The following is a 25,250-nucleotide window of genomic DNA, read 5'->3' on the forward strand; positions in this document are numbered from 1 at the left end:
TATAAAATTTAGACCATTTTATTAATCAAATCCTTCTTAACCTTAATGTCTTTCTTAACCTAATTAATCCTAAACAAAACCCTCATAACAATATTAAGTTGTTAGTTGTTTGAAAATGGGATCAATGGTTTAGAAAATTCAAAATGATCCTCCTTTGACTTTTAGATCATTAGAGTTGACCAGATGACCTGCATGGAAATCTGAATACGTTAGTGACTTGCATCCTAAGTTAGTAGTAAGGAAGAATATGGTGGTCAAAATTTGGGGTACCACAATTGCCCCTATTTAATCAGCTCCATACTGAGATGATGATGACGATGAGCCTTCATCTTCTCTAGGGGGAGATGGCTAAATATAGAGATGAAACCCTAATTTTGACCGTGAAGTTAGTGAACCCAAAGAATGAGCAAGGATTGGACAATCTGTGACACTCTGTTGGCCTCTGAGCCGTCTCATTAGGGAACTCCTGATGACAAAAATCTTGATGAAACCCCGCGGCAAACCCTCTTGAAACTCTAGAGAAATCCCCTTGATTACGGTGGAACCTCTTGATAACCATTATGGTAGGACCCCTTTGATAGGATTATAATTTTTGATATAATCCCTTATACTGGTGTCAGAAATCTTGATATAATCCCGGTGAAATCTTTTTTACGAACCCTCTAGCGAAACCCCTTGCTAGAATTGCTTTATAGAACCCTGTGATAACCTTGATGGACCCCTATGATGAATTCCTTTGATACAAAGCTGTTGATAAGGTCCCTCGATATTATTCGTGCTGTTCTTGAGGGAACATTATGTAGGACAAGTTAAGAAGGTGAGAGGGAAAGATCTTCTCACTAGTTAATAACGATCATTCTGGACGATCTACAATTGGATAGATTTCGAAAAACTCATGGTGAATGCTTGTTGGGAAAGTTCCTTATTGGAAAGGTGCTTATGAGAGTGTTACTTACTAGGGAAGGCCCATAAGTATTCCCGCTTGGGGAAATGTATTGGTATAACTAGATATTAAACCTCTAAGAGTGGTCAAAACTATGTAAGACCCTAATTTTGATCCTAAGATCCCTCATGCTATCTCATCATATGCATTAGCTTTGGGATCATACATTGACATCCTCCTTACCCCTCATTCATTAGGATTGCATTAGGAGAGGTCACCAAGAACATTTGATTGTATCATACTTTGTTTTTCATTATTTTACTAACCAAAATACCAAAAAAATGTGTCAATGTATAATTTAATTCTTTTATAGGTAGTGTGTGTGCTCACCAATGCTTCATCAAGCTTATATATAGGGTTTGAGTCCCTCAATGCAAGGAGGCTAATCAAGAGATGGTTCACTTTGACTTGAAAACTTCTTATATTTGGGTTTTGTTCGTACTTTACCCTTTTCCCTTGGAAACAATAAAAGCGCGGCGGCGACTCTGGTTTTATTGACGTCTAGTTTATCCATAACTTAATGGTCATGAATTTACCGCTACAGGGATCAATGGTTTAGAATAGTCAAAATGGTCCTCCTTTGACATTTCAGATAATTGGAGTTGACCAGATGACCTATATGGGAATCTGAATACGTTACTGACTTGCATCTTAAGTTAGTAGTAAGGACGAATATGGTGGTCAAAATTTGGGGTACGACAATTGTGATGTGAAGGCATGTTTGAGTGTCTAATTCTTCTTATTCAATTTCACGTATAACATACTGTAAATTTTGCAAAAACAAAAACTGGTTATAACTGATGTGGTGCCTCCCATCCATCGCCTCTTTTTCGTTATTAGCTTGACGGCCAATGCCTAAGGCATATCAGGCGCAAAGGGGATTTGAAAGTATTAGGGAAACTTTTTCAGTTGGAATCTCCCCTCCATTATAATGCTTTAGTCGTTTCCCATTCATTTTAAATATCCTCATATCACCAGGATCTTGAATTTCAATGGCCCCACTTTGGAAAACTTCTGTGACCACAAATGGTCCTAACCACTTGGATTTCAGTTTTCCTAGAAATGATCGCAATCTTGAATTGAACAGTAAGACTTGTTAGAAGACTTGAAAGTTTCACCTTACGAGCTTTTTGTCATGATATCTTTTGGTCTTTTCCTTGTAAATTAATGCATTCTCATACGCAGATAATCACATCTCCTTCAATTCATCCAATCTTAGTAATCTCCTCTTCCCAGCTAACCTTTCATCAAAATTTAGGAATTTTATCGACCAATAAGCTTTATGCTCCAATTCTACAGGGAGGTGACATGAGTTACCATACAAAAGTTGATACGGAGAGAAACCCAAATGTGTTTTGAAAGTTGTTATGTATGCCCACAGAGTGTCATCCAATATTTTGACCAATCTTTTTGTGACGCTGCCACATTTTTCTCTAGGATTTGCTTTAGTTGTCTGTTTGACACTTTGTCTTGACCACAAGTCTGGGGGTGATATGGCGTTGACACTTTATGTTTAACATTATATGTTTCTAGTAATCTTTCCAAATACCTTTTGCAGAAATATGTCCATCCATCACTGATTAATACTATGGGCACACCAAACCTAGCAAAAATACTCTTTTTCAAAAAGTCAGTGACAGTTCAGGCGTCATTAGCATTGCAAGCAATTGCCTCAACTCATTTGGTAACATAATCAACACAAACAAGAATATAAAGAAATGAATTTGATTGGGGAAATGAACCCATGAAATCGATTCCCCAACAATCAAATGTTTTTACCTCAAGCATAATATTCAAAGGCATCTCGTCTCTTTTTGACATGTTACCTGTTCTGTTGCATCCAATGCATGTAGACATATATAAATTACTGTCACTAAATAGAGTGGGCTGCCAAAAACCACTTTGCAGTATTTTTGCTGTCGTTCTCTCACCACTATGGTGTCCTCCATACGTCAAGCTATGGAAATGCAGCATAATGTTGTCTTCTTCTTTACCTGCAATACACATGTGTTGTAAACGATAATGTATTCTTTTAAACAAGTATGGATCATGCCATAAATAAAATTTTACTTCTTTATAGAAGTGTTTCCTTTGCTGCCAAGGGTACTCTTCTGGTAATGCATTTGTCGCTTTATAATTTGCTATGTCCGTAAACCAAGGTCTTTCACTAATTGCCATTAGCTTCTCATCTGGGAATGTCTTTGTAATACTTTGCTTATTTCTGGTCACTTCAACATTTTCTAACCTGGAGAGGTGATCTACCACCATAATTTCTATTCCTTTCTTATCTTTAATTTCCATATCAAATTCTTGCAACAGGAGCATCCATCATAGCAATCTTGATTTTGAGTCACTTTTATTGAATAAATACTTCAAAGATGCATGATCTGTAAAAATAATAACCTTTGAACCAATTAAATATAGGCGGAATTTTTCCAAACCAAATACTATAACTAGCAATTTTTTTTCCCGTGGTGGTGTAGTTAACCTGATTTTCATTTAAAACTTTGCTTGCATAGTAAATTGCATGGAAATTTTTTGCATGTGTTTGACCAAGAACTGCGCCCAAAGCATAATCATTGGCATCACATATAATTTTTCAAAAGGAATCTCCTAATTTGGTGATACAATAACCAGGGCAGTTATTAATTTATTTTTTATGACAAAAAAAGAGTGTAGGCAATCTTTATCAAAGTTGAATTCAGTTTCTTTGATCAACAGGTTACCTAAGGGTTTTGAAAATTTTGAAAAGTCTTTAATAAATCTCTTGTAAAAACTTGCATGATCCAGGAAATTTCTTACTCCTTTAACATTTACGAGAGGGGGAAGTTTTTCTATTACTTCAATTTTTGCTTGATCGACTTGTATTCCTTTAGCCGAGATTTTATGGCCAAGAACAATGCCTTCAGTTACCATAAAATGGAATTTTCAATTTAACACCAAGTTTATTTCGGTACATCTCTTTAGAACATTATTTAGTCGATCAAGACAACAGTCAAACAAGGTACCAAATATAGAAAAAATCATCCAAAAATACCTCTATTGAGTTTTCAATCATATCAGAAAAAATAGAAAGCATGCACCTTTGAAACGTTGTCGGTGCCTTACATAGTCCAAAAGGCATCATTCGATACGCAAAAACTCCAAATGGGCATGTGAATGTTGTTTTCTCTTGATCAACGTGATCTAGGAGAATTTAGTTGTAACCCGAGTATCCATCCAAATATCAGTAGTAGGTTTGTCCTTCTAGTCTTTCAAGCATTTGATCCATAAATGGAAATGTAAAATGATCCTTACGTGTGGCTAGATTTAACCTGCGATAATCAATACATATTCTCCATCTTGTAACTGTACATGTTAGGATTAATTCATTTTTTCATTACGTATAAGAATGGTGACTTTTTTTTGGGAACTACACATACTAGGATTATCCAAGAACTATCAGAAATAGGATAAATCATACCTGCTTCAAGTAATTTAAGGACTTCTTTCTTACCACTTCTTTCATTGTTGGATTTAATCATTGTTGAGGTTGTACATCCGATTTGAATTCTTCCTCATGAAGTCTGATATTTTCCATCCCAAAGCTTCTTTATTTTCAAAAGATCCGGAAGCTCTTTTAGTCCAGGATCCTTGGATTTCTCTTCATTACTTCCTCCTAATTCTTCAAAAAAATTATAAGCACGCTCCAGTTGTGCTGCTTGCAATTATAGTACCAACTCATTTACCTCAACATTACCGTTGTCTTAACTTGTTTCTTCTATAGATTGTACTAAACAAATTTCAATTGGAGATGTCGAACCCACTTCTTTCGAAAAATTGTCTATCAATTCATCAATTACATAATTTTGGTAGCATTGTGAATTCTCTTGAGTATGGTTCATGGATTTAAACACGTTAAATACTACAGGTTCTTTATTAAACCGAATAATTAATTCTCCTATTTCTACATCAATCAAAGCTCTTCTCTTGGAAAGGAAAAGTCTTCCTAACAATAATGGTGTTTCAACATCTTTCGACATATCCAAGATGACAAAATCAACGGGAAATAATATATCATACACCTTTACCAACACATCCTCTAGTTCTCCATAGGGGTATGTGACTGAACGGTCGGCCAAAGTCAAAGTCATTTGTTCTAGGGCATTACAAAGCGGAATATTTACTTGTAACGCTGTGAGCATCTCTATGAAGTTTTTAAACTACCCCACTTCCATCTCTCTCTTCGGCCTTTTCTTACTTAAAGGATAAGGTGGTTTGATGTAATTAGATAAAAGTGGGGTTGGTTCATTGATGATTTGGTTTTTTGTTCTCCTAAAAGACGAGTCTTTATCAATGAATTTATCAAGTGTCTCTCCCCTCCCAAGAGTCTCATTCGAAACTTCATCTCCTGTTGGTTTGGGTTGTGGTCCCTAATCTTTCTCACTGCTATGTTCCACCATTTTGTTTGTTTGTTTGTTTGTTTCCACTTAGAGTTGAGGGGATTGTTCAATTTCTCAATTCTATTGCATCACAATTTCCTCTTTCATGTGCTAGTAATGTGATTTTATGGGCTAGACTAGACATTTTCCCTTCCAGCCTTCTCATTGACTCCTCGTGTTTTTTGTTCAACAAGTTATGTAATCTATTAACCTTCAAAAGTTCATTTTTTGTTACTAGAATACATTGAGTCAATGTTTCTTCCAACAATGAGATATGAACTTTAGCATTTGTTTATGGTGCTTTCTGATTGGAATTTATGGTTATGGCTTGTACTTATCGCATAAGTTGTTCTTTAGCACAAGTACCTATAAAATGTTCTTCCCCACAGTTAGCACATAATAAAATAGCACCTCATTTGAAAATTACTTAGTTTTACTTGCTACATTCAACTTTTGAATGAGCACTTCGGACTTTGTGAGGAGATCTTCGTATCCTTCTAAGGCCAAATCACTGTGAGATCTATTCCTTGTTTCCACATTTTTAAGGCCTCTACCATTTACAAAGTTATACTCATTCATATTAATTTTCTTTATCAACTTTTTTACCTGTGGTTCGGTCAGTGTTGTGATCATACTCCGGCGGATGCATCTAAAAGCATATGTGCTTGCGTTTGTAAACCCTTTACAAAACTCTACATTTGCTTCATACTGCTTATATTGTGATAAGGGCATCTACGTAAGTGTTACTTAAATCTCTCCCAAGAATCATATAGGAATTCCGTTTCTTGTTGCTCGAAGTGTGTAATTTCAGCTCTCCTCTCTGTGAATTATGTTGTAGTGAAGAATCTTTCAAAAAAATTGTCTTCTAATTCCTTCCAAGTTCTTATTACTCCATTTGGAAGACACGATAGCCAATCCTTCACTCTATCCACCAAAGAGAAGCTGAATAATTTCAATTTAACCTGATCCTCTATAACAACCTCTAGTTGACACAGAGGCGTTGTCTCGTAGAACCTCGCTAGATGTTCCCATAGGTCACTGGTTGCATTCTTGTCAAATTGATTATCTCTCATATCTGAAAGCATATAGTATTTGATGTTGAAATTTACGGGAGTTGATGGGATGGAATTTGTTTGGTATCCGCATGCCTGCAATAGTCCCTTATAGTTTATGTTATTAATTCCGCCATGGTACCTTTCTATACCTTATACCTGCAATGCACCAACAAGAACAAACACATAAAGTAGTATCTCTTAACAATAATATGCAATAAAAAATGAATTTAATTAAATGCTGAAAATGTAATAAATTAAAGTGTTGCACAAGCGTTTCCTTGTTGAAATTATCAACAGTCCCCCATAGTGGCGCCAAAAACTTGATGACTTCTCGGCAAGTGTATCAATAATGTCGCAGTAATAAAAAATATCGAATCCACAAGTACTTATATTTAACAAGATAAATTGTACAATATGTAGAAATACTAAATTGGGGGGGGGGGTGTTCAGGTTTATAATGCAAAAAGAAAATAAGTTGTTGTGACAATAAGACGAAAGCAAACAGGTTGTGTATAGAATCCCCTATTTATTTATTATTTATGTTTGATGCATTACCTGAATTATATCGTCACTACAATCCTACGGTGAATTAACAAAAACGCTATACCCAATCCATTGCGGTATAGCTCACTAATCTATACTCGGAGTTTTCTATCCCTAGTCCACCAACGTAAGCAAGATTATGCAATACAATAGAGCGTTAATTCCTAAGCCACTACTTAGAGTTTTCTATTCCTAGTCCGCCAGCGTAAGTAAAACAATTGCCATAGGTCCAACACATGCATTGATCGTCAGTATTTCCTATGTGCCCAAAATCAAATTAAGAGGGTATCTTACATAAAACGCATTAAGAACAAGGTGAAATTGAATAGAATTATAGATCAAATTATTCATGCAACATAAAATCAAATATATATCTTGGTTAACCATATCTATTAAGACTTTAGAGTCACTCTCGATCACCAGATTTTTAATTCTCCCATGCCAGGCTATCTCAATCCCATGTAACATCGCTCACATCTTTGTAGTAAGAGCATAACTCTGACCAATTTTCCACACATATCCTCTTACCTGTAGCACCTCAAATTTGCACCTCCCATTTTGTACATACATTTGCATCATTAGGTCATTAACATTACCTTATCCACTGCATAGCATTGCATTGTCCTTTGCCCAAGTGCAAGCCATCAGACAAGATTAGGTCAACTGGTTAGGAGGATCAGTCAAACAAGCAAGCAAGTGCATTTCTCAAGGAAGCAAAGCCCTAGGGTTGGTTCAACATGTTCACATGACCTAGGGGTCCTTTTGAAGTGGTTTGGTCAAAGATTGGGTGCTCAGAAGTCATCAGTCATTGTTCAATCCACCAGAAACCCTAGAAAGTCAATTGTGGTCAACTGTGCTTGAATTGATGGATTTGAAGGTGGGAGATGGTTTGAGAGGCTTCATTCATGTCCGTACAAGTCTCATTTGACATTTCAAAGATCAACATGGAAGAATTTGAGATCAGATGAAAAGTTTCCAAAAATAGTAAATGACCTGTAATTGGAAATTGCCAAAAATAGAAAGTTCTTCTCCTCAAATTTACATCATCATACAAGCTTCAAATGAATTTTGTCCAACATGAAAGTTGAAGATATTGCTCTCACCTTTCCAAAAAGTCCAAGAACATCCATTTCTCATGTGTGGTTGGCAATTTATGATCAAATCATTGTCAAGAAGTTTTGAACTTCAAAGTGGGATAACTTTCATACCATTTGGCCAATTTGAGTGGGGTTTCTTGCTACAATCTCCATTTGACATGCTCTATCCAAATCCTTCATCACATTTAATCAAAAGACATCACATAAAAATGACATTTTCAAAGTGAATTAATTTGAATATTTGGAAGGAAAAAAGTCCATTTGAAAAATAAGCATTTTCTACACTTTCTATCAATGGCATTTGATTAAAAATGATATTTGGAGTATGCTTAGGCCCATTTTCGTGTACTGTAGCATGCACCCCATGCACATGAGGGTGATTTAGCAATTTGCACAAAAAACACTCATTTCATTAATCCTTTTGGTTTGGCTTAATCTGGTTTAGCAAAGATGATTAATCCATGGTATATATGCATAATCAAAACAGAAAACACATTAGCATTCATTTCTACTCAGATCTAGATCCAAAAGTGAAAAATCTCCAAAACTTTCTCTCCATTTTTCTGCAAGTTTCTTCCATTTCCTTGCCTAGTTCTTTATTGTTCCAACATACACAAGCCTATTGGAGCTGGATTAAAGCATAAATTCATCATTGTTGATGCCAAAACTGGAACTGTTACATTGAACATCATCCATGGCAGCTGCATTTTTGAGCTACATCCAACATCTTTGAGCCACGATCCATCATCCTTTCATCAACTGGAGCACCATAGAGCTACTGTTTGCACATTTCCAAGCCAGAAAGACACGTTTCCAGTTCTGCAATCCTTCAAAGGTCAGATTTCGAAATCCACCATTCATGAAATTGTGCTATGTGTTTGATAGATCTTGCATCCATGAGTACACTGAACTTTATAGTTTTGATTTTCATTGAGTATTAAGAGAGTTATCATGATTTGAAGTTTGGTTGTTGAATGTTATTCTGTTCGATTCGTCCATGTTAGTTTGAATTAGGCTAAACCAATGTTAGATTATTGATGTGCATTAGAAGATGAACATGATGATATATCGTTTGTTGATTTTGGTGACAAATCGTTCATATGCTGGAAATTGGATGAAGAACACATGAATACGCGATGAACCCTAATATTTTCAACCCAGATGCGTGTTTGATCCGTTTCCTCCAAGTTCTGCATGTTTTTCGTGTTAGTGGGCCATGCACCAATGAGAGTACGCCACGCACTTAAGTGAAACGCGGCGTTTCACTTAAGTGGCGCCTTATTTGAAAACGAGCGCAGTTCGATTCCGCCGGATAGCATTTCTTTTTTGGCTTTGGCATTTATTTCGCTCATGTAGCCATGTTTCACCATGCTTTGTTCTTGTTTTTATTTATTTTTTCTCCATGTTACAAAATTCATAAATCACAAAATATTTGTCCAAATAATGTGAGGTTTTTTCCATGATGATCCTTGTAATCTCTAGATTGTTTTGATGATTTTTGTGGAAATTGTGCACGTGTGGAATCTGCTTTAGCCTAGGGTTTATGTGAACATGTCATTTGTTGCACCATGTTTACTATTTTGATCATGAAATGATGATGCTTAATTGGAAATTCTTGAAATTTTACATGTGTGTTCTAGACTCATTCCTGGTCATTTTGGTATATAGTTTGTGATTTTTGCATTCCTGGATTGAGAGATATGACATGATCATTAGAGGTGTGACAATTTGTGTCACACCATTTCTTGCTTGACTTCATGATTTTTGTTACCATGCCATATGAACTCTAAATGACCTGAATTTTTTCATGATGAATCGTCTGGATGTTAAGTTTGAATGTGAATTTTTGTGGATTTTTTGAGTGCATTTCCAATTTGATTGAGATTTTCTCCCCTGTTTGACCAATTGTTGACTTCTTGTGAGACATGATTTTATATGATTTGGGAAATTCTTGTTGTTAATTGGATGGACTTGAAATTTGGCATGTGTATTATAGACATCTTGAAGTTTGCCATGGTTTTGGTTTCACTCATTTATCATTTTTGGTCTCTGTTTTGTGCTTGCTTGAAGTTGATGCATGTTTTGATGCCTTGTATGAGCTTGTTTGAACTTGTGTTGACTTGATGAATTTCATTGACTTGCTTCCCGTGGCCCAAATGAGTTGGAATTTGGTGTGTATACCATGTTATGAGTGCTGTTTGATCATGATTTTTTTGGTGATTTATTGAAATGTTTGTGAGTTGATTTGAGTTGAGCCATTCTGTTTGGTCCTTTGAGGTTCTAAATTGCATGTTTTGTACTCTTTGATTCATGAAATGTTAATGGTTGATGATATGAATGTGAAACCACTTGGACTTGTTTCCTAATTGATTGATATTGATTTTGGATAAGTTTCATGTTCTGTTTTGGTTTTTTGCTATCATTTTGACCCTAGTCTTGTACTAGTGGTTTGTGCTCTCACATTTGAGCTTTGTTTCAGGTCAAAGGGCACAATTGCCATGCTTAATGATGCTTACTCAATTGGAGTTGACCTATTGATTGTTGATGACTAACTTTGGTTTATTTTGTAGGGTTTGAGACTTAAGCTTGTGCCTTATGGCTTGCACCTTTGTGCATTGACTGTTGTTTGCTTGTGTACAGTTGTACAGTTAACTGTTGACCTTTGCTGTTTGATTTCTGTTTGAGTTGAGTACTGATTATCTTGGATTGTTTTCAGGTACTTTAGTTGCTTTAGTTCCCTTGTGAACTTGCTCTTGCTTTGCTTGATAGCTTGAGCATTGAGGTATAACATCCTAACTCCATGTAGTCTGGAAGACCTGGCCTGTTACTTGGCCAGACACCTGTCTGAAGTCCTCCTTAAGAGGCAATGTTTGTGTTTGTTTACCTTTGTCCTTGTACATATCCTAAGACCTCCTAAGTGAAGAGGCATTGGCAGATACCAGGGATGTGCAATCCATCCCCTGCTATTCTGTGTGTCATCTGCTTTGCTCACACCACTGTGTTGATGCATTGCAGGTACTAACCCAAGATCATTGTACATTGTGTCAGTCATATGTGTAGAAGGGTTTCCACCTTCTGAACCCACACATTCTTGTCTTAAGCTCTCCCAGGCCAGGGATAAGAGCTGTGAAGTCTCATCTTCACTTCCCATTCATCTGCTTCACCCTAACTCTCAATGTTAGGGTTAAGAGCTAACATTACCCTGTTACAGTGGTTTGTTTGTCGAGGTTGATATGACCCCTCGACTAAAACCTAACCTTGATTGAGCCAACTGATTGCATATAGTGTGTGCTATTTGTGCTTCTGTGTTTGTGTTTTTTTAGTTTAGCTTGCTTCCAGTGCAAGTTAGGGTTAGTTTGGCTTGCTCCCTGTGCAAGTCATGTTTAGGTTAGCTTGCTTCCTGTGCAAGTTAGATAGCAACCTTGACTTAGGGATGATATGCATGATAACATCTAGGCTCGAGTCGTAGTCTCCCTAGTTGTGTCTCCCTTTGTTATCTGGTTAGGCTAGTCCTTTGTCCCTGCGTAGGGGAACTACGTCGCCCTGATCCTCATACCAGATGAGGTACGTAGGCAGGAGATGAGCTGATCTCTCCGGGCGCCCTTTTTGTTTTGTCTTTGTGTGTGTTAAGAGATGGATGTAAGCCCAGCGATTGGCATTCCGTATCCTCTTGTTGTGTGCTTGGAAGCTGATATAAGTCCAGCGATTGGCATTCGGGTTCCAGTGTGGGTGTGTTTGGTTCGGAATCTGATGTAAGTCCAGCGATTGGCATTCGGATTCCACGTTTGCCTGTGTGGTTTTGTTTGTGTGTGTGAGCCGAGCTACGGATGCTCTGATTCTTCTTAGTCCAAGAAGATACGTATGCATAGGATGCGACATCCTAGCGAGCATGTGTTTTCCCCCGTCCGAACTACTTCGACTCTGATGTCTATGCTTGATAGACTAAGTAGGCCCAGGATGCGATATCCTGTCGAGTCAGTCTTGTTTGTTTTCTTGTATGTCTTTCAGCCAGTATTTGTTTGTTTGTGAGCAGTGTTTTAACAACCATATTCCTTCCTTTTGTGCGTGGATCCCGTCGAGTACGACGGATGCGTAGGGGTGCTAATACCTTCCCTTCGCATAACCGACTCCCGATCCCATTCTCTTTGGTCGCGAGACCATGCTTTTTCCAGGTTTACTCTGAGCGTTTCCTTTCCCTCTTTTGGGATAAATAACACACGGTGGCGGCTCTGTTGTCTTCGTTTCCCGCCGGTTTTTCCCGTAATGCGACAGCTGGCGACTCTGCTGGGGAACTAAAGAGAAGTTGACCTTCTGCTGGTCCATCTTCCCTAAGCGAGTCTCTCCTAGCGCTCTCTAGGTTAGGGTTTTGGTTGCGGTTTGCTGTGTTATTTATTGCATTCATTTATTCATTGTTTGCATTTATGTTTGCATTTATGTTTGCATTCATTCATATTCATTGTTCATCTGGCTGGCTGGTTGTCTGTTTCTCTCTGTTGGGGTGGGAGTTACTTGAGGTAAAAGGCCCAATACCCAGGCCATGAGTGAAATCTAGGATACTTAGGAATAGAGTGATTCACGGGAAGCGGGTGGTATTGCGTCACTTAGCGGAACATTGATATCACGAGCAGTTCAGACCCTGGTGGGATATTATCGTTGCATACTTCGGGTGTGTATATGATGATATTCTGCGAAAGGTTATTTATGCTGCGTTTCTCTCGACCTTACCCTGACCTAGACGACACCCGTGAGTGGGGAGGGATTGATCTTTATTACAGGTACCGTTGGTGACTTGTGGTCCTGTTGGTGACTTTGGGTTCAGATGACAGTTTCTCAGTTGACTTTGGGTTTAAGATGGATTTGGGGTTCTGAGTTTAAACCGAAGCTTCGATCCTGCGTTCTGAGATGCACAGCCAGCCAGTCGTGTCTGCATCATTTGCATCATAGCATGTTTATTTTCAAAAAAATACGCAATAAAAAAAAAGAAAAAAAAGAATTGAAAAAAAAAAGAAAAAAAGAAAAGCTAATCTCTGCATGCATATCATTTCTCAGGTACATTCCAGAGTCTGTTCACTGATAGAGATGGCAACAGTCCCAGAGCCGAAGCGGAAGACTTGTTCCTATAGCTTTCACCGTGAGCCTTTGACGTCTCTGATTGAGTTGAGTAGCCTTATGACCAGTGGTAACCAGAAGGGGTTTGTTGACCAGTATGGAGATATTCTGACGCTGTTGAAGATGGTAGTTGATCCGGTGCTGTTGCAGACTCTTCTTCAGTTCTACGACCCAGAGCTTCGTTGTTTCACCTTTCAAGATTATCAGTTGGCGCCTACTCTTGAGGAGTATTCTATTCTGCTGAGTGTCCCGATTCAGCATCAGGTTCCTTTCTTGGACGTCCCCAAGGAGGTCGATTTCAGGGTTATTGCTAGAGCTCTTCATTTGAGTGTCAAGGAGATCAGTGATAGTTGGAAGCCCAGTGGGGATGTTGTAGGATTTCCTTTGAAGTTTCTGTTGAGGGTTGCTAGAGAGGAAGCAGAGAAGGGGAATTGGGAAGCTTTTCATGCTCAGCTTGCTGTCATGATCTATGGGATTGTCTTGTTCCCGAGCATGCCTAATTTTGTTGACTACGCTGCAGTCATTATCTTTCTTGGAGGAAATCCAGTTCCTACTCTATTAGCTGACACTTACTATGCTATTCACAGTAGGCATGGTAAGGGTGGAGCTATCAGATGCTGTCTCCCACTTTTGCTCAGATGGTTCATGTCTCTCCTGCCATTCAGTGGACCTTTTGTGGATGCTCAGAGCACGCATAAGTGGACTCAGAGGGTCATGTCTCTTACTTCATATGATATTAGATGGCAGTCATACCGGATGGATGTGCGGAATGTCGTTATGAGCTGTGGAGAATTCCGTAATGTGCCACTCGTAGGGACTAGGGGTTGCATCAATTACAACCCAGTTCTTTCTCTTCGCCAGTTGGGGTTTGTGATGAAGGGAAGACCACTTGAGGCTGAGGTAGCTGAAAGTGTGTATTTTGAGAAGCAGAGTGACCCTGATAGATTGGAGCAGATAGGAAGAGCTTGGAAGGCTATTGGTGTGAAGGATGGATCTGTCTTAGGGAAGAAGTTTGCCATTGCTATGCCTGATTACACTGATTGGGTCAAGAAGAGAGTGGAAACTTTGTTGTTACCCTATGATAGGATGGAGCCGTTGCAGGAGCAACCACCTTTGATCCTTGCTGAGAGTGTGCCTGCTGAGCACTACAAGCAAGCCCTGATGGAGAATCGCCGGTTGAGAGAGAAGGAGCAGGATACCCAGATGGAGCTTTACAAAGCCAAAGCTGATAGATTGAACTTGGCTCATCAACTCAGAGGAATGCAGGGAGAAGATGCTAGTAGACTGAGAAGCAAGAAGAGATCCTACGAGGAGATGGAATCCATGTTAGATGCAGAACACCGGGAGTGCTTGAGGCTGTAGAGAGTTGAAGCCAGTTATCAGAAGAAGATCAGAGACCTGGAGAAGCAACTCAGAGACAAAGACATCCAGTTGAAGAAGGAGGTTGACTTGAGAAAGGCATCAGAGAACCATCTTGGAGGAGAAGTTGTAGAGCTTAGAAGACAATTGAAGGAGAAGATCACCCCTCTACCAGAATGTTCAGAATGCGCCCTGTTGATAGACCAGTGCCAGTACCTGAAGACTCTCATTCCGGAAGACCGTTTGTCTTAGCTTGTATCTTTGATGTGTATGTTGAGAATCACCTCCAGGCTTGTTGGATGGGATTCATTGTTGTAATCCGTTTATTTGGATCTTTGTTGACCTTGTTGTATGATCCTATTGCTTTTATCTATAGATAAGGTTGTTGGTGTTTCATTTTGTTCTCATTGATCTTGTATATGTTGTTCCCTTGTTGCTGCAGGTTGCCATCTTTTGAGGATGAATCAGGCTCTTTGAATGCCTGAGAAATGAACATATCATGTGCATCATACGCATCATTAAACATCATACTCATATCATTTTGCATAGCAGGTGTTCTTGTTCGTGACTTCTCACTTTGATTCCTGTGTTCAGGCAGGATAGCTGATCAAAGACCGCACCGCAACTCAACGAGACTGAATCATCAAAGGAACATGGATCAAGTGCAAGCTGAGTTAGCTGAGATGAGGGCTAACATGGCCCAGTTCATGCATATGATGCAAGGGGTTGCGCAAGGTCAAGAAGAACTCCGAGCTCTAGTTCAGAGACAAGAAGCTGTAATTCCACCGGCCAACCAAGCTCTGCCAGAGGGAGGCCCGATCAATGACAACCATACTGCGGCTGTGCCCATCAACAACTTTGCTGTAGGTGATGAGTTAAGAGGTATTCGAATCAATGGTCAACCTATTGCTCCAGATACCGCCAATGCCAGAGTAGTCCGTGCTCCGGCCCGTAATCAGGCTCCGATTGTTGACAGACAAGAGGATATGTTCACTCTGCTCAGTGAAGACGAAGACGTTTTGGGAAGGGTTGATGAGAGGGATCGTAAAGTTGATGCCCTTGCTGATAAGATCTGGGCTATGGAATGTCAGAACTCTCTCGGTTTTGATGTGACCAATATGGGGTTAGTGGAAGGTTTGAGAATCCCTTACAAGTTCAAAGCACCGTCCTTCGACAAGTACAACGGTACTTCTTGCCCTCGCACTCACGTGCAGGCATATTATCGGAAAATCTCTGCGTATACAGACGATGAAAAGATGTGGATGTACTTTTTCCAAGATAGTCTATCTGGGGCTTCTTTGGACTGGTACATGGAATTGAAGAGAGATTCGATCCGATGCTGGAGGGATCTGGGAGAGGCCTTCTTGAGGCAATACAAGCATAACATGGACATGGCGCCTAGCCGGACTCAGCTGCAGAGTCTATGTCAGAAGTCCAACGAAAGCTTCAAGGAGTACGCCCAGAGGTGGCGTGAACTGGTTGCGAGAGTTCAACCCCCTATGCTGGAAAGGGAGTTGACAGATATGTTTATTGGCACGCTACAAGGAGTATTCATGGACCGGATGGGAAGCTGCCCATTCGGTAGTTTTTCTGACGTTGTCATTTGTGGAGAAAGGACTGAGAGTTTGATCAAGGCTGGAAAGATCAATGATGCTAGTTCCTCATCTTCCAAGAAACCTTTCTCTGGGGCACCTCGCCGTAGAGAAGGTGAAACTAATGCTGTACAACACCGAGGGAATGTGTACAGAGGAAATCAGAACAGAAATCAGTACCGTCAGGTTGCTGCAGTGACAATCCCGACACCTCAACCTCGTCAACAACAACAACAAAGAGTTCAACAACCGCAACAACAACAACAACAACAGCAGCGTCCGTATCAGCCCAGACAAAGGATGCCTGATCGATGTTTTGATCCGCTACCAATGTCATACGCCGAACTGCTGCCCGAACTACTCAGGTTGGGGTTTGTTAAGTTGCGTACAATGGCTCCACCAACAATATTGCCTCCTGGGTACGACGCCAACGTCCGTTGTGACTTTCACTCCGGGGCACCAGGGCACCATACTGAGAAATGCCGGGCTTTCCAGCACAAAGTCCAAGATTTGATCGATGCCAAGACGATCAACTTCGCTCCAGTGCCCAACGTCGTGAACAACCCTATGCCTCAACATGGTGGGCATAGAGTGAACAATGTGGAAGGGGAAGAAGCTGAAGATTTGGTTGTTAGTGTTAATGATGTTCAGACTTCTCTGCTGGTTGTAAAGGGCCGTCTGCTGAATGGGGGTGTCTACCCGGGCTGTGATGAGGGCTGTATTGGTTGTGCTGAAGTTGATAATGGTTGTGACCAGTTAAGGGCCGGTATCCAGGGTATGATGGATGAAGGTTGTCTGCAATTCAGTAGGGCTGTAAAAGATCGTGGGACAGTGTCAACTGTCACCATCTACTTTAAACCGTCTGAAGGACGAGGCCAGAGGGTTGTTAGTGCACCTGCAACAAGTGGTACCCCAGTTACCATTTCCGCTCCGGTAACCATCAGTGCTCCAACTACTATCGTGGCGTCTGGAAGAAGACCAGTTGAGAATAGTAGGGCTGTGCTATGGAGTTATAATAATGCCTACCGCAGCAATCGAAGGGCTGATAATCAGACGAGGCCAGCAAATCAAGCGCCTGTGACAATCAGTGCACCGGTTAAAACTCCTGTGGTCGTGAGTCCCGTTGTGGACAACGTTGGTGGACCAGGAGGTTTTACTCGAAGTGGACGACTGTTTGCTCCTCAGCCGTTGAGAGATGCTAATGCGGAGGCTTCTGCCAAGTCAAAGGGCAAACAGGTTGTCGTTGACGAAGAACCGGCTCAGAAGGAGGTGCCTGAGGGTTCATTTGAAAAGGACGCGGAGGAGTTTATGAAGATCATAAAGAAGAGTGATTATAAGATCGTAGATCAACTTAATCAGACTCCGTCCAAGATTTCAATACTCTCTTTGCTGCTGTGCTCTGAGGCACATCGTAATGCCTTATTGAAGATGCTGAACATGGCTTACGTACGTCAAGAGATTTCCGTCAACCAACTGGAGGGTGTGATGGCCAATGTGAGCACCAGGCATGGTGTAGGATTCACTGACCTAGACCTAACGCCTGAAGGACGTAATCATAACAAAGCCTTGCATATCACTATGGAGTGCAAGGGGGCAGTGTTGTCTCACGTATTGGTAGACACCGGGTCGTTGCTGAATGTGCTGCCTAAGCAGATTCTGAAGAAGATTGATGTTGAAGGAGTTGTGCTTACTCCTAGTGACCTGATCGTTCGTGCTTTCGACGGATCCAAACGTTCTGTGTTTGGGGAAGTTACTTTGCCGGTGAAGATAGGTCCGGAGGTTTTCGATATCATCTTCTATGTTATGGACATTCAGCCCGCCTACAGTTGTTTGTTGGGGCGTCCGTGGATTCACGCAGCAGGGGCAGTCTCGTCGACTCTCCACCAAAAGCTCAAGTATGTCTGGAACGGTCAGATTGTGACCGTGTGTGGCGAAGAAGAGATTATGGTGAGTCACCTATCCTCGTTCAAGTATGTCGAGGTGGATGGCGAGATCCACGAAACCTTATGCCAGGCGTTTGAGACTGTGGCCCTCGAAGGGTTGGCGTGTGCTGATCAGAGGAGGCCGGGTGCTTCGATTGCTTCGTACAAGTAGGCCAAAGAGGTTGTTGATTCCGGCAAAGCTGAAGGCTGGGGCAAGATGGTGGACTTGCCTGTCAAAGAAGACAAATTCGGCATTGGTTATGAGCCTCTCCAAGCAGAGCAGAATGGTCAAGCGGGTCCAAGTACCTTTACCAGCGCTGGGCTGATGAATCATGGTGACGTCTTTGCAACTGGTAGTGAAGACTGTGACAGCGACTGTGATTTAGACAACTGGGTTCGCCCGTGTGCACCAGGGGAGTCTATCAACAATTGGACGGCTGAAGAAGTGGTCCAAGTTACTCTTCAGACAGAGTAATTTTCTTTTGTTTTTTCATTTTGCATGAAAACCCTACGTTCTGCCCAAGGCGTAATGGTTCATTGTAGGGCCTCATCATGTTTTTAATGATTATCATTAATAAAGGACGTTTTGCAATCAGATTTTGTGATCCCTGTCTTTCTATTTTTGTTTTCATTTTTTCAAAACAATAAAAATGGCAATGTTTTTGTTTTTTGTGACTTTCTTGAACTCTTTTTCTAAAATAAGGCATTAACATGCAGAAGTGATCTCACGGAATCCACTATGAACAATCTTGTTATGGCTCAGTATGATTTTGATATTCCCATCTACCAAGCTGAAGAGGAGAGTGAGGAAGACTGTGAACTCCCCGCAGAATTGGTCAGATTGCTGAAGCAGGAGGAAAGGGTCATCCAACCTCATCAGGAGGAGTTGGAGGTTGTTAATCTGGGTACTGAGGACGCCAGAAGAGAGATCAAGATTGGGGCTGCTTTAGAGGACTCTGTTAAGAGGAGGCTGATTGAGATGCTGAGAGAATATGTGGAGATATTCGCCTGGTCATATCAAGATATGCCTGGTTTGGATACAGACATTGTGGTGCATCGACTACCCCTCAGAGAAGAGTGTCCGTCAGTCAAGCAGAAGCTTCGGAGAACGAGTCCTGATATGGCTGTCAAGATCAAGGAAGAGGTTCAGAAGCAGTGGGGTGCGGGTTTTTTGGCTGTTACAAGTTATCCCCCGTGGGTGGCCAACATCGTTCCTGTGCCGAAGAAGGATGGCAAAGTCAGAATGTGTGTCGATTACCGGGATTTGAACAGAGCGAGTCCGAAAGATGATTTCCCATTACCTCACATTGATGTATTGGTTGATAATACGGCTCAATCCTCGGTATTCTCTTTCATGGATGGTTTCTCTGGTTATAATCAGATTAAGATGGCGCTAGAGGACATGGAAAAGACGACATTCATTACACCTTGGGGCACGTTCTGCTATAAGGTGATGCCATTTGGGCTGAAGAATGCCGGTGCTACCTATCAGAGGGCTATGACGACTCTCTTTCATGACATGATGCACAAAGAGATTGAAGTGTACGTGGATGATATGATTGCGAAGTCGCAGACAGAAGAGGAGCACCTGGTTAATTTGCAGAAGTTGTTTGACAAATTGGTAAAGTTCAAACTGAGGCTGAATCCAAACAAGTGTACGTTTGGCGTGAGATCTGGGAAGCTTTTAGGCTTCATCGTCAGTGAGAAAGGGATTGAGGTTGATCCAGCAAAAGTCAAAGCTATTCAAGAGATGCCTGAACCGAAAACGGAAAAGCAAGTCCGTGGGTTTTTAGGGAGGTTGAACTACATTGCAAGGTTCATATCTCACCTAACTGCCACGTGTGAACCAATTTTCAAATTGCTAAGAAAGAATCAAGCAATCAGGTGGAATGATGACTGTCAGAAAGCTTTTGACAAGATAAAGGAGTATTTGCAGAAACCTCCAATCCTGATCCCTCCAGTTCCAGGGAGACCATTGATAATGTACCTATCAATGACCGAGAATTCGATGGGGTGTGTATTGGGGCAGCATGACGAGTCTGGTCGAAAAGAGCATGCCATATACTACCTTAGAAAAAAGTTTACCGACTGTGAAACAAGATATTCACTGCTCGAGAAAACTTGCTGTGCTTTGGCCTGGGCTGCTCGCCGACTGAGGCAGTATATGTTGAACCATACTACTTTATTGATTTCTAAGATGGATCCAGCAAAGTACATCTTTGAGAAGCCGGCTCTCACCGGGCGTGTTGCTCGATGGCAGATGATCTTAACAGAATATGATATCCAGTACACGTCTCAGAAGGCTATCAAAGGCAGTGTTTTGTCAGACTATCTTGCCGAGCAACCGATCGACGATTATCAATCTATGATGTTTGAATTCCCTGATGAAGACATCATGTATCTTAAGATGAAAGATTGCGAAGAGCCTCTTGTCGAGGAAGGACCGGATCCTGATGACAAATGGACACTGATGTTTGATGGGGCTGTGAATATGAACGACAACGGTGTTGGGGCAGTATTGATTAATCCCAAAGGTGCACATATACCTTTCTCTGCTAGATTGACTTTTGACGTCACCAACAATGAAGCTGAGTACGAGGCTTGTATCATGGGGATATAAGAAGCCATTGATCTGAGAATCAAAACGCTTGACATTTATGGAGATTCCGCTCTAGTGATCAATCAGGTTAATGGAGATTGGAATACGAACCAGCCGCATTTGATTCCGTATAGAGATTACACCAGAAGAATACTGACGTTCTTCAAGAAGGTGAAGCTGTATCATGTCCCCCGGGATGAGAATCAGATGGCTGATGCCTTGGCTACTTTGTCGTCCATGATCAAAGTTCATTGGTGGAATCATGTGCCACACGTTGCGGTGAATCGACTCGAGAGGCCTGCGTATGTGTTTGCAGCCGAGTCTATTGTGATTGATGAGAAACCATGGTATTATGACATCAAGAACTTCCTCAAGACTCAGGAGTATCCTGAAGGTGCGTCAAAGAATGACAAGAAAACCCTGAGAAGGCTAGCTGGAAGCTTTTATTTGAATCAGGATGATGTGCTGTATAAGAGGAATTTTGACATGGTCTTGCTCAGATGCGTGGATAGACACGAAGCAGACATGTTGATGCAGGAAGTGCATGAAGGTTCATTTGGTACCCATGCTGGTGGTCATGCAATGTCGAAGAAATTGTTGAGAGCCGGTTATTACTGGATGACTATGGAATCCGATTGTTTCAAGTATGCTCGGAAATGCCATAAGTGTCAAATCTATGCTGATAAGGTTCATGTACCACCAAGCCCTCTGAATGTCATGAACTCGCCTTGGCCGTTTGCCATGTGGGGCATTGATATGATTGGGAAGATTGAGCCTACTGCTTCGAATGGACATCGTTTCATCCTGGTTGCGATTGACTACTTCACCAAGTGGGTGGAAGCAACTTCCTATGCTAATGTTACCAAACAAGTGGTTGCCCGGTTCATCAAGAAAGAAATCATCTGTCGTTATGGAGTTCCTGAGAGGATCATCACTGATAATGGTTCGAATCTCAATAATAAGATGATGAAAGAGCTGTGTAAAGATTTCAAGATTGAACATCACAATTCTTCTCCTTACAGACCAAAGATGAATGGTGTTGTAGAGGCGGCTAACAAGAATATCAAGAAGATTGTGCAGAAAATGGTCGTTACGTACAAGGATTGGCATGAGATGCTGCCTTTCGCTTTGCATGGGTACCGTACCTCCGTACGTACGTCGAACGGGGCAACCCCGTACTCCCTTGTGTATGGTATGGAAGCAGTCCTACCAGTTGAAGTGGAGATCCCTTCTCTGAGAGTTTTATTAGATGTCAAGCTGGACGAAGCCGAGTGGATTCGAACAAGGTTTAATGAGTTAAGCCTTATCGAAGAAAGACGGCTAGCAGTTTGTGTGCCATGGGCAGTTGTATCAGAGAAGGATGAAGAGAGCCTTTGATCAGAAAGTGCGTCCTCGAAGCTATCAAACTGGTGATCTAGTGTTGAAGAGGATCCTCCCTCCCGGTACAGATAACAGGGGCAAGTGGACTCCTAATTACGAAGGTCCATATGTTGTGAAGAAGGTTTTCTCCGGTGGAGCCTTGATGCTTACAACTATGGACGGTGAAGATTTTCCGTCCCCTGTTAACTCAGATGTAGTCAAAAAATACTTCGCATAAATTGACCCGCTGGACAAAAAGGATAAAAGAGTCCAGGAAAAAAAGGGCATCCCGGCGAACCAAAAAACAGAAAGAAAAGGTTCGGGCAAAAATTAGGGATAAAAATGAAAAGAATTTGTACACCCGGTAAGTCGAAAACCCGCAAGGGCGGCTTAGGCAAAAATGGGTATCCCGGTGGATTGAAAACCCGAAAGGGCGATCCAGGCAAAAGAGGGATTAGAGCGAAGACTACAATCTGAGTTATCTGTACTTCATATCACGCTTCGTCGTCTGCCATCTCGAAAGATGTGATCGGTCCAGTCATTCTTCTCAGAAAGCAAGGAGTTGGGAGAAAAACTGATGATCTGTGAGTTATAACAGAGTTGGGAAATAGTGGATGCCGTGTTCACATTGCCATTAGGATAGTTTATTTTCCTTTTGTGCGCAATTACCTCTTTCTAGGAATTGCTTCCCAATGTATTTGCCTTTTCAGGCACATTTTCAATCAATAAAAGTCGTTATTCAGATAATTAGCTCTCTTGTTTTTATTTTTACTGTTTTGTTTGCAAAAACGTCCGAATTTTTGATAAGCATTGCATATAAGAACATGAAGGCTAAACAATTACGTGCAGAAAGACAAAACATTTGAAAATCATTTTGAATGTTGAGGACACTTGAGCGTATCTTGTCCATGTATCCCCTGGGGGCATTTTGTTGTGCTGTTTTGCAGATTGGCATCTGTGAGGACGTTTCCCCAGCAGATATTTCCCTAAGCAAATATGGAAGCTATCAGAGCTATGTTCCCCTGCGGAGACGTCTGTGGATAGGCTATTCTATTCCCCAGCAGGTCTGAGGATTGCCTATACCCAGCGGAGGTGTCGGTAGTTTATTCCCCACCAGAGTTGTGCTCTTCCTCAGCAGAGTGGTGTGTTATCCCCAACAGTGTTGCTTTCCCTAGCACTCGAGCAGAAATTGGTGTTGATAATTTTCCTCAGCGAATCCCCGAGTGGAGCGGGTTCAATGAAATTTATCTCCAGCAGTTATCCTATCTGTGGACTGGATGGGTCGTCCCCAGCGGAGTAGCACTTATTTCCCAAAGCAGAGTTTTTCCTACTTGTGGATTGGTTGGCTCTCCCCAGTAAAGTCACCAGGTTGTCCCTAGCAAGTCGCCTTATTACTCCCCAGCGAGTTGCTTTGTTTACTCCTCAGCGCAGTCGCTTTGGTTTGTCCCCAGCGGAGTTTAACTTTCCCCAGCAGCAGTGCTATTCTCCAGCATGAGTGAGAAGTCGGTGCTCTCCCCGCAGAGTACTCCTCAGCAGAGTCTCCCCCGCAGAGTTGGAGTATTTGATTAGTTTTGGCTCCCAAGCCGGAGTTGTTCATCCTTTGCATTTTGCATGTAGTGATCATTGCATCCTCAAACTGCGTAGCATTTCCATTCAATATGGAGCATTACGCCATAGAAAAATTCAAACATATGCATTCATGTGTTAACCCAATCAGGCCGTATCCCCGGCAGAGGCGGATCATTTATTCAACATCGGTACAGCACGTCTGCTACAGTTGCTCCTGACAGCATTCAGGATTGATATTCCCCAGAGAGGTTTATTTCCTCACCCGTCCGCGAACGGAAAGCTTGTTTCTCCCCAGTGAGATCTCCAGCAAGTGGTCAGCCTTGCTTTGACGTATTTGAGATGTCATTCTTGTGATACCGGTAAGTGTCATGTCAGCACCCGCGTGTGTTCTTTCTTTGGTGTCGGTAAACACCATTGCTTCGGTGTCAGTAAAACATCTAGTCCTACCCCAGTCATCGGTAAATGTCTGGTCGCCTTTGTTTGATGTCGGTAAACATCATCTTTCGATGTCGGTAAACGTCGAGTTTTTTCCCAGTCATCGGTAAATGTCTGATAATTCCCCAGCTAGAGATCCCCAGTAGAGTCGTCGGTAAACGTCCTGTCTGGTTTCCTGTTGCAAGGATTTGTTTTTCCTTCCCCAGTAAAGTGCTCACCTTTCCGTTGGTGTCAATAAACATCGAGTCTCATCCCAGTCATCGGTAAATGTCTGGTCGTTTTTGGATGTCGGTAAACATCATCTTTCGATGTCGGTAAACATCGAGTCTCATCCCGGTCATCGGTAATGTCTGATCGTGCGTATTTCTTGTTGATAAAATAAAAAATCCCCAGGAGTCGTCGGTAAACGTCTTGTCTGATTCCATTTGCGAAAATCTTTTTCCTCCCCGGGTGGAGACGCCATCGGTAAATGGCCCCGTTTGATTTGATATCGGTAAATATCAAGTCCCCAGTTGAGGCAGCCATCGGTAAATGGTCTTGCTGAAGTTGATATCGGTAAATATCAAGTTGCTTTGAAGCCACCATCGGTAAATGGTCTTGCTTCCTTTTAATATCAGGGTGTTTCCCAGCAGCCATCGATAAATGGTCTCGCTGAAGTTGATATCGGTAAATATCAAGTTTCCAGTATTTAGCCATCGGTAAATGGTTTCGCTTTCCTGAAATTGTCGTGCAACCGTCATCGGTAAGTGACTTAGCTTTTCTTGTATCATATCCAGCAGAGTGCAAATTTCTACGGTTCTTCGGTATTCAATCCCTGTGTACCTTGAAAGTCTGACAGCCGTTGCTCTCATCCGTTCAGGTTCCCAGCTGATTGAATAGGGGCAACACCCAATTTCCTAACGAGTTCCTGAACAAGCCTTCACATCCTACCTTAGAAGTAGAGAATGGATCGTCTTGACGAATACCTCTAGAGGGGGAAAATATCCAGTTTATCCCCATTCCATAAAATTTTGAAAGAAGAAGAGGAAATACAATGATAAATTTAACTAATTAATTATTTGGGAAAATTACAATCCTAATAACATTTAGTGAAAAAGTTATAATTTAATATGTCTAAGCTTCTCTCTAGGTCAATCTTGATTTCCATATACACCTTTTGGATTTTCATTATCTTTATCGCATGGACCATCTCTTGTGCAATAATAATATCATGATGGATGTTCCCCCTAGGATGAAGCTAAAATAAT

Source organism: Lathyrus oleraceus, chromosome 4, assembly GCF_024323335.1.
Source record: "Lathyrus oleraceus cultivar Zhongwan6 chromosome 4, CAAS_Psat_ZW6_1.0, whole genome shotgun sequence".
Taxonomy (NCBI): Eukaryota; Viridiplantae; Streptophyta; class Magnoliopsida; order Fabales; family Fabaceae; genus Lathyrus; species Lathyrus oleraceus.